Source organism: Bufo bufo, chromosome 1, assembly GCF_905171765.1.
Source record: "Bufo bufo chromosome 1, aBufBuf1.1, whole genome shotgun sequence".
NCBI classification, from domain to species: Eukaryota; Metazoa; Chordata; class Amphibia; order Anura; family Bufonidae; genus Bufo; species Bufo bufo.
Window position 1 is genome coordinate 690,734,260 of NC_053389.1, and position 9,401 is coordinate 690,743,660.

Consider the following 9,401-nt stretch of genomic DNA (forward strand, 5'->3'; position numbering starts at 1 on the left):
GACCAGCAAAGAAACAGCCCGGGGATACCGCACTGACACTGCGTCCAGTCTCTACACACGTTCCCACTCCAGTCGCTGCCAACAGACACTCCTAACCAGCACAAAGCCGGAACACTAACGGAATGCTGCCAGCAGAGATAGGAACATAGAGAGGGACAAGGGATCACCAACACGAACACGGAAGGCAAGGTGGCGGGGAATAAGCCACCAACCGCACCGTTAACGGTGAACCCAAAAACGCTCTCCCTCCAGAGAACGCGCATGCACCCCACAAACAGATGGCAATGCATGCTGCACCCTCTTCTGAAGGTCCACCACGTAAGGAGCCATTGTGGTCATACTGTCACGGAACAGTGTGGGGGTAACTCTAATCCGTGGGATGTCAATATGAAAGATAGCTGCTAGGCCAGGACAGGAATCAGGGAGCAGATCACCTCCTATTAGATCCCTAATTCTGACCCTGTCTCCTAGCCGTATGAGCCGACCCTGATGGTAGGAGGGCTCATATTCAGGAATTTAAGATTCCTACTAGCCCTCAGGGTGGCCCTGGACTAGGAGCAGAGTAGGACGACCTGTTCCTCCACATCACGGACGAACAGGAGTATCAGTGGCCAGGCTGCAAGGAAAGGGGAACATGTACAGTATATGGCAATGGCAGGTAAGTAAACTAGTATTACACGTACCTGCCACAGACACACAGCCTGGAACCCATGCACGAGAGCTGCTGTCCACAAGAACACGAACGGACACAGCCCACACCACACATCACACAGGAACCCAGGACCATAAGCGCAATAAAGATAAAGACACCACTAGACATATAACAATACAAGGACAATAATGTCTAACATAACTTATGACCACAAGGGTGGCCCTCACTGGCAGATGGTATATAACCAGGAGGATGACTCCAGCTAACCATGGCTGAAGTACCCCTCAGATACAGGCATCCAGCGGAAGCTAAATAGCCAAGTAGCCACACCCACACACACAGACACACCCAGTGTTCACACACTAAGAAGGGAGTTAACTCTTCCTACACCAGGCAAGGGAAGAAAGCCACTTAAAGGGGAAGTGTACAAATAACTATCAAACTGCAGCTGTTACCACAGGCAACGACATGCGTGGCAACCATATCCTGGGAAATAGCCAGAAGGCAGAGACACTGCCACCACATGTACACAACACCACACATTGCCACGGGCAGCCATAAGTGAAGGGAAGTGTCACAGTGCACACATACATAAACCTCGTGCACACCAGACAGAGAAAATGCATACATACACACACACATAGCCAGAGGCAACCGCATGCATCAACAGTGAGGCGCCTAGCAACCAGCTCAGGCTGCTACACTGCCAACAAACACCTGTTGTCCGCGGCAACCGCACTTGAGGCAAACTACTAACAGCCCCCAGCTGCGGTTGACAAAACACCCAGACCGCGGGCAACTGCATGCGGCTCCCAAGGAGTCACGACCATGCACATGGGCGTGACAGCAAGTTTGGGAACCCATGATTAAAATTACTGTTACTGTGAACAGTTAAGCAACATGAAGATGAAATGATCTCCAAAAGGCATAAAGTTAAATATGAAACACCCTGTTCAACATTATCAATGTATTTTTTTGGTTTTGTAAAATTTTAGAGTACATTTTAAAGCCTGATAGACTCCTCTAACCTTGTCCCAAAAACCAGCAGCCATAGGTTCTTCTAAGCAGCTGCCTAAAACTCTGAAAATGAGAATGGTTGAGCCCCATAAAGCAGCAGAAGGCTATAAGAAGATAGCAAAGAATTTTCAGGTTGCCATTTCTTCAGGTAAAAATGTAATTAAGAAATGACAGTTAACAGAAACACAGAAACAGTAGAGGTCAAGAGAAGACCCCAAAAAATTTCAGACAGCTGCTCACAGGATTGCTAGAAAGGCAATGCATGATTGCTTTGTACTACTTTTGGGGGTCTGATCTCCTCTACAATGCATTACAATACATTTGTATTGTAATGCATTGCCTGTTTGTGTACTACAGTGAGTAGTACACGAACAGGTTGCCTAGGAGACCCAGCAGGAGGCTGGATCTCCTGGGCACCCGTAAAAGGCAGGTCCCGATGCCATGCAAGGCGTTGGTAAGCCTCTGCATGGCATCGGGCTGCCTTTTGACACATCGAGCCCCCACCACAGCAGCGCGGAGACTCGATGCGCTCCTTCACCCGCCGCAAACCACTTCTATGTCGCAGTCAGCGTGGACCGCGGCATAGAAGGAGTTAATCCGCCGGCATCGGATTGTACAGCGATGCCGGCGAATACAGCAGAGGCCCGGCTACCGGGGACTGCCGGACCCCTGCAGTGATCAGGCGCTCACCGCTCCAGTGCTCGCCCGATCAGCCCGCCGTGCATGTATGGCGGAATACATTCTGGTGTTTTGCGTTAAGGGGTTAAAGTCTAGGTATACCTTTAGAGAATTTTTTTTTAGAAATGCATGTTACTAATTTTTGGCAAAAAATTATTTTTTCAATTGACCTTTATTAAAAATATTGAGCTGTTCTGTCACAAAGGCTGAACTGTTTTTCTAGAGGTGCGACTGTTACTTTCACTTTCACTTTGTGCCGGTGATCTAATAAATCTTATCTCTAAATCTCTAGCTGCAAATACAGTGAAGGAGTTTAGGCATGCATGGGATAGGCATAAGGCCATTCTTCATATAAGATAGGGCCAGGGCTATTCATAGTATTCAGTATATTGTGCAAACTAGATGGGCCAAATGGTTCTTATGTGCCGACACATTCTATGTTTCTATGTTAAATTACTGAGAAGTCGTAAACACTTATAGATAAGAACTGTGCTATAATGAGTGTTAATAAGGGCAGAGAGAAGAGATAAGGAGTCCGTTTGTTCCTGGTCTGACGGGAAAGACAAAAAATCCAAAGGGTGCTACTCAAGCATGTCAGCTCTTGACAGAATAAAGGATGCCATATTTTTTTTTAATAAAGACCAATTTAAAATAAAAATATTTTTAGCTCAAAATGAGTATAATTCAATAATAATAAAAAAAAATGCCCCAAAGGTGTACATAACCTTAAAAGATAATCTACAGAGCTAAATTTCAAGTCTCATTGTAAAGGGTCCAAACACTAATGTCTGTGCTAAATTTTGGAATCCCATATTTATCTTCCTAAAATTGCTTGCACACAATTTTGGGGGCTTATAATACCTTCTCTGCTTCCTCTTATATAATCCTCAAATCATTATCTCCAAGATTTTTTCTCTGCATCCCTATTCAGTAGTGTTACTAGGTTAACATGATTTTTGCCCAGTACCCCAAGTCCCTGAGTGACCACCATATTCAAATGTTACCATGTACTCATATGCAAGTATAATTGAATATTATGCCTCACCATCCACTCTAAAAGACCACAGGATACTTGTACTGAGATCACTTACATGCCAATAGAGTCTGTTGAAGACAGGGGGTGCAAAGAAGCCACTCTGCTTGATTCGGAAACAGGATTAAATGAATAGTAAGTATTATATTTTTTGAGAGGAATAAAGGTGAGTACAAAGCAATGGCGGATTATAATAGAGGCGTTCAGGTCAACATCCCCGGGCCCGAAATCGCTGGTGGGCCCGAACTCCCACATACTGTGGCGGGGCACAGGAGCGAATAGTTCACAGCTCCACTGCCGATCACCACCACCACCACCGCTTGGTAGGTCTGAGGTCTATCTGGTAGTAAAATCCCGGAGCAGGCATGCGTGATGACATCATTGTGCGCCTGTGGCGGGGAGCGGGGCATTGATGTATGCGCACCTGCCTTCCAATCCCGGACAAAGGTAAGTGTTAGCTTTTAGTTGTTGTTGTTTTTTTGTGTGTGTGTGTGCCAACTTTGGGGGGCAGAGCCGGACATATTACTGCAGGGACAGTGGGGACAAATGATTACATGGGGGTAAGCTACTTCATTGGTTGCAGTGTGGGGCCAAATTGCTTCATGGGGGCAATGTGGGAGCAAGTTACTTTGGGAGGCAGTGTGGGGGCAAACTACTTCATGGAGGGCAGTGTGGGGGCAAACTACTGCTTAAGAGGCAGTGTGGGGGCAAAAAAGTTCATAGGGGGCAGTGTGGGGGCAAACTACTACATAAGGGCAGTGTGGGGACAAATTACTTTGGGGGAATCACAATGTACGGGCAGTGTGGGGGAAATTACTATATGGGGCAGTGTGGGGGAAATTACCATATGGGGGCAGTGTGGGGGGAAATTACCATATGGGGCATTGTGGGGGAAATTACCATATGGGGCAGTTTGGGGAAAATTACTATATGGAGCAGTGTGGGGGAAATTACTATATGGGAGCAGTGTGGGGGGAATTACTATATGGGGCAGTGTGGGCAAAATTACTATATGGGGGCATTGGGGGGGAATTACTATATGGGACAGTTTGGGGGAAATTACTATATGGGGCAGTGTGGGGAAAATTACTATATGGGGCAGTGTGGGGAAAATTACTATATGGGGCAGTGGGAGGAAATTACCATATAGAGGCAGTGGGGGGGGGGGAATTACTATATGGGGCCAGTGTCGGGGAAATTATTATATGGGGCAGTGTGGGGGAAATTACTATATGGGGCAGTGTGGGGAAAATTACTATATGGGGCAGTGTGGGGAAAATTACTATATGGGGCAGTGTGGGGAAAATTACTATATGGGGCAGTGTGGGGAAAAATACTATATGGGGCAGTGGGGGTGAAATTACTATATGGGGCAGTGGGAGGGAAATTACTATATGGGGCAGTTGGAGGAAATTACTATATAGGGGCAGTGGGGGGGGGGGGGGAATTACTATATGGGGCCAGTGTCAGGGAAATTACTATATGGGGCAGTGTGGGGGAAATTACTATATGGGGGCAGTGTGGGGGAAATGACTATATGGGGCAGTGGGGGAGAAATTACTATATGGGGCAGGGGGGGGGAATTACTATATGGGGCCAGTGTCAGGGAAATTACTATATGGGGGCAGTGTGGGGGACGTTGCTATTGGGAAGGCACTGTAGAGGCATTTCTATTACTAGGACATATTAGGGGACATTATTTTTTGGGACACTATACAGACATTATTACCTGGAGCACAATATAGGGTGTTATTATTATTACGGAGTGCACTCTAGGGGACATTATAATTGTCGTATAGGGACCTTTGGGATAATTTATCATATTGGTGTAAAGTAGAACTGGCTTAGTTGCCCATAGCAACCAATCAGATTCCACCTTTCCTTTTTGACAGCTCTTTTGGAAAATGAAAGGTGGAATCTGTTTTGGTTGCTATGGACAACTAAGACAGTTCTACTTTACCCCATTTTGATAAATGACCCCAATGACCCCAAATATGTCTACTGGGGTCACTATTTTTTCAGCAGTATAGTACCTGCGACATTGGGGAGCACCACGGGCACAATATTGGGAGTGGCAGCAGGATGACACTGTGGGGACACCAGGATGGGGAGGTTGATAGAAAAATTTAGAAACTCTGCAGAGACTAGTGTTGAGTGCAAATAATTGTATTGCAAATTTTTAGCGCGAATATCGGCACTTCGAGAATTTGCGAATATTTAGAATATAGTGCTATATATTCATAATGATGAATATTAATTTTTTGTTTGTTTTTATTTGAAGTATTCATGATTGTACAATCATGAGAGATACATAAATCGTACATAGTCAATAATACTTTGTACAAGGTAGGTAATTCGGTTGTAAACAGTAACATAAAAGTGAAACTGTAACATGGACACATTTGTTGAATATTAAGTGCAGTTAAATGAACACATTTCTATGAGAATCTGAGATGAGGAAAGGTTTGTATTCCCTTACTTTTTCAATTGATTGGATAGATGACTGTTATCCAACTCTCTACTGACTCTCTACTGGCTAGAGAGTACTGAATATATTCCAGATGGCAAAAATTGCTTATTTGAGAGGGATAGTTTGCCCGTGGGTAGAGTGTCTGTGTTTCACCCAATTATTCCATCTGCCTTTACATTTTTGATGATTGCGTGCTTCAGCAGCCGCCAGCTCTTCAAATCTGTATATAGAATCAATCTTTTCCCTCCATAGATCTGGGGACGGAAGTTCGGCTGTAAGCCAGAAACGAGGTAAAAGGAGGCGTGCGGCCATGAGAAGAGTGTAGAATAATGGAGGAATCCTTGAGGTAGAATCTGATGGTGGAAGACTTAACAAGGCTAGTTGGGGGTTTGATGGTATTGAGGTTTCACATATTTTATTACTCAGGTTGAATATGTCCTCCCACCATCTTAATACTTGGGGGCATAGCCACCAAATGTGGAGAAAGGTTCCCCTTGATTCACTGCACCTCCAACATCTGTCTGATCTAGAGCTTTCGTATTTGGACGTGATGTCAGGGGTTTTGTACCACCTTGTTAGTACTTTGTAACTGTTTTCCTGAATGAGGACACACCTTGAAGATTTATGTGGGGTAATAAATAGTTTGTTTAAGTCTTGTGGTGAGAAGGAGATTTCCAAATCTCTTTCCCATAAGCCCACAAAAGCTGGCTTTGGCATGTTAATAGGGGTATTCAGTTTTTTGTATAGTTGAGAGATCGGCTTACTAATTGTAGTTTGGCTGCAGATCCATCCTTCAAACCAAATGATTGGTCTGAGAAGTGTTTCAAGGGGGATGTGTTTAGTAATGTAATTGTGAAGGAAGGATATTGGAGAAGGAAATGAATCCGAGGTGGAGAGTAATGAGGCAATTTCTTTTTTGTTTGCTATCTTCCCTTCTACGTCAAACAGTGAAATAATAGGGATGTTTTAAGTGATTTAGGGAGACATTGCTTCAACTCCAATGGGGCCAACTCCAACACGTCTCTCACTTGAATCAGGGGTGAGGGTAAGGGAAAACCCCAACTGGATTCTTGAAACCATTTCCATACTTTGAGTGAGGAATTTATAATCTGGTTGGTGTTGGACAGGGAGACAAATTTTTCCTTACCACCCGTCAATAGTGCCCTGAATGAGAATTGGACTATGGAGAATTCCATTTCCACCCAAGATTTATGAGATAGTTTACGGAACCAGTCAAGAACTCTGGTTAAATGGATAGCTTTGTTGTAGAGTTGGGGGTTGGGAAGACCTATAACTCCCATGTCCCTGGGTTTTTGCAAAGTAGTTGTCGCCAGTCTCTGGCTTTTTTGTTTCCATATGAATCTACGGACCATTTTTATTAAGGTAGTGAATTTTTTTTATTGGGATAGGCAGTACTTGCTGTAAATAGTTAAGTCTAGGAATAACTAGGGATGTGACAAAATTTTTCCTACCAAACCATGACAGCGTCTGGAAGTCTAATTGGTGGAGTTGGTCAGAGATAGACTGAAGTAACAGGGTATAGTTGAGGTTAAAGAGGTTGTTGGGATCTATTTTAATTCCCAAATAGGTGATATAAGGGTTATCCCAATTAAAGGGTGATTTAGCTTTTAGGGAGGATAATGTGGACATGGGGATGCCGATACCCATGGCTTGAGATTTATTCATATTAATTTTGAAATTGGACAGGGGACTGAACCGTTCCAGTAAATTGCATATGACAGATAAGGAGGTTTGTGGATTTGTAGTGAGGATTAAAAGATCATACGCAAAGGCTGCGGCCTTGTGTTCTTGTTTTCCCATTTTTATCCCCGCTATTTTTGAATCTTGCCTGATAGACTGTAAGAGCGGTTCCATGGTTATTACAAATAAAAGGGAGGATAGGGGGCAACCTTGCCTCGTGCCGTTTCTAATTACAAACGAAGGGGATATGGTGTCATTTACCAGCACTGATGCAGAGGCATTAGAATACATGGCAAAAGTAGCTTCTATGAATGGAGTAGGGATGTCAAACTTATTCAGTGCAGAGCGCATGAATTCCTATTTGACCCTGTCGAATGCTTTTTCTGCATCAGTGCTTAGCAATGTCAGGGGGATACATTTATTTTTTGCGTAATAGATGGCATTGAGAATTCTAGCTGTGTTGTCTTTCCCTTCTCGGCCTTTTACAAAACCTGTCTGAACTCTATGGATCAGGTCGGGAAGGAATGGGGTGAGACGATTAGCTAACATTTTAGCGAGAAGTTTTAGGTCTAAATTTAGTAGGGAGATAGGGCGGTAGCTTGAGCACTGAGATGGATCTTTACCCTCTTTGGGGAGAATGGTAATATGGGCTTTAGTCATGTCTGTTGAGAGGGGTAAACCTAGTAGGGAGCCGTTACATATCTGTACCAGATGCGGGATGAGGATATTACTAAAGCAGTGATAATAAAGGGCCGGGAGACCATCTGGGCCAGGAGCTTTACCGTGTGGGAGATTATTTATAGTTTTTTTGAGTTCTTCAGAATTGAAGGGAGCAATAAGGGCTGACTTTTGAGTTTCAGTCAATCTGGGGAGGGTGATAGCATTGAGGAAGGATTCTATGGAATCCGGGATTGATGAATTTCGGTCTCTTATCCTGCTTTGTGGGATGTTATACAAAGTTTGGTAGTATTCTTGGAACTGAAGATCGATTTCCTTAGAAGTTATGGCCGTACCCCCTTCTTTCTTATTAATTTTACTGATATGGTTTTGGACTTTCCTCTTTTTTATGAGGCCCATCATTAACTTGGAGGCTTTGTTGCCATGAGCAAAGTATTTAAATTGGGAGTGCAAGTAAAGTCTGGCTGATTTTGTATTAAGGAGGTTTTTTAGTTCTGATCTAAGATCATTAAGTTGGGAGAGGTTTGAGACTAGAAGAGTCTTTTTGTGAATCTCCTCTATTTTCTGGATTTCCAAGAGAAGCTGTTCCCCCCTCGCCGTCCTCTTTTTTTTGAGTTGGGTTCCAAGTTTGATAAACTGTCCTCTTATATAAGCTTTGTGAGCATCCCACACTACATGGGGGGAGGTCTCAGGAATGGCGTTCAAGTGGAAGTACTCTTCTAGGAGGCTTTGTACTTGATTTTTAAGTTCGGGGATAGTAATTAGTTGTTTGCTTAACCTCCATTTGAATGCTTTGGGCGTATTCTGGGGATGGTAATCGATAGAAAAATGGGGGAGTGGTCTGAAAGGTGTATGGAACCAATTTTGGCATTAGTGCAATACTGGAGGTGTTCTTTAGAGATAAAAAGATAATCTAATCTATGGTAGGATTGATGCATATAGGAGTAGAAAGTATAATCTCTACATAGGGGGTTTAAAATTCTCTATACATCCACCAACTGAAGAGAGTGGAATTGTTTGTGGATAGTCCTGAGCTGTTTTTGGGAGAGAGAGGATTTTTGAGAGGTGGAATCTAGAGTAGGATCTAGTGAGATGTTAAAATCCCCACCCATAACTAGTGATGGCCCGAATAGTTCGCCGGCGAATAGTTCCTGGCGAGCATAGCTTGTTCG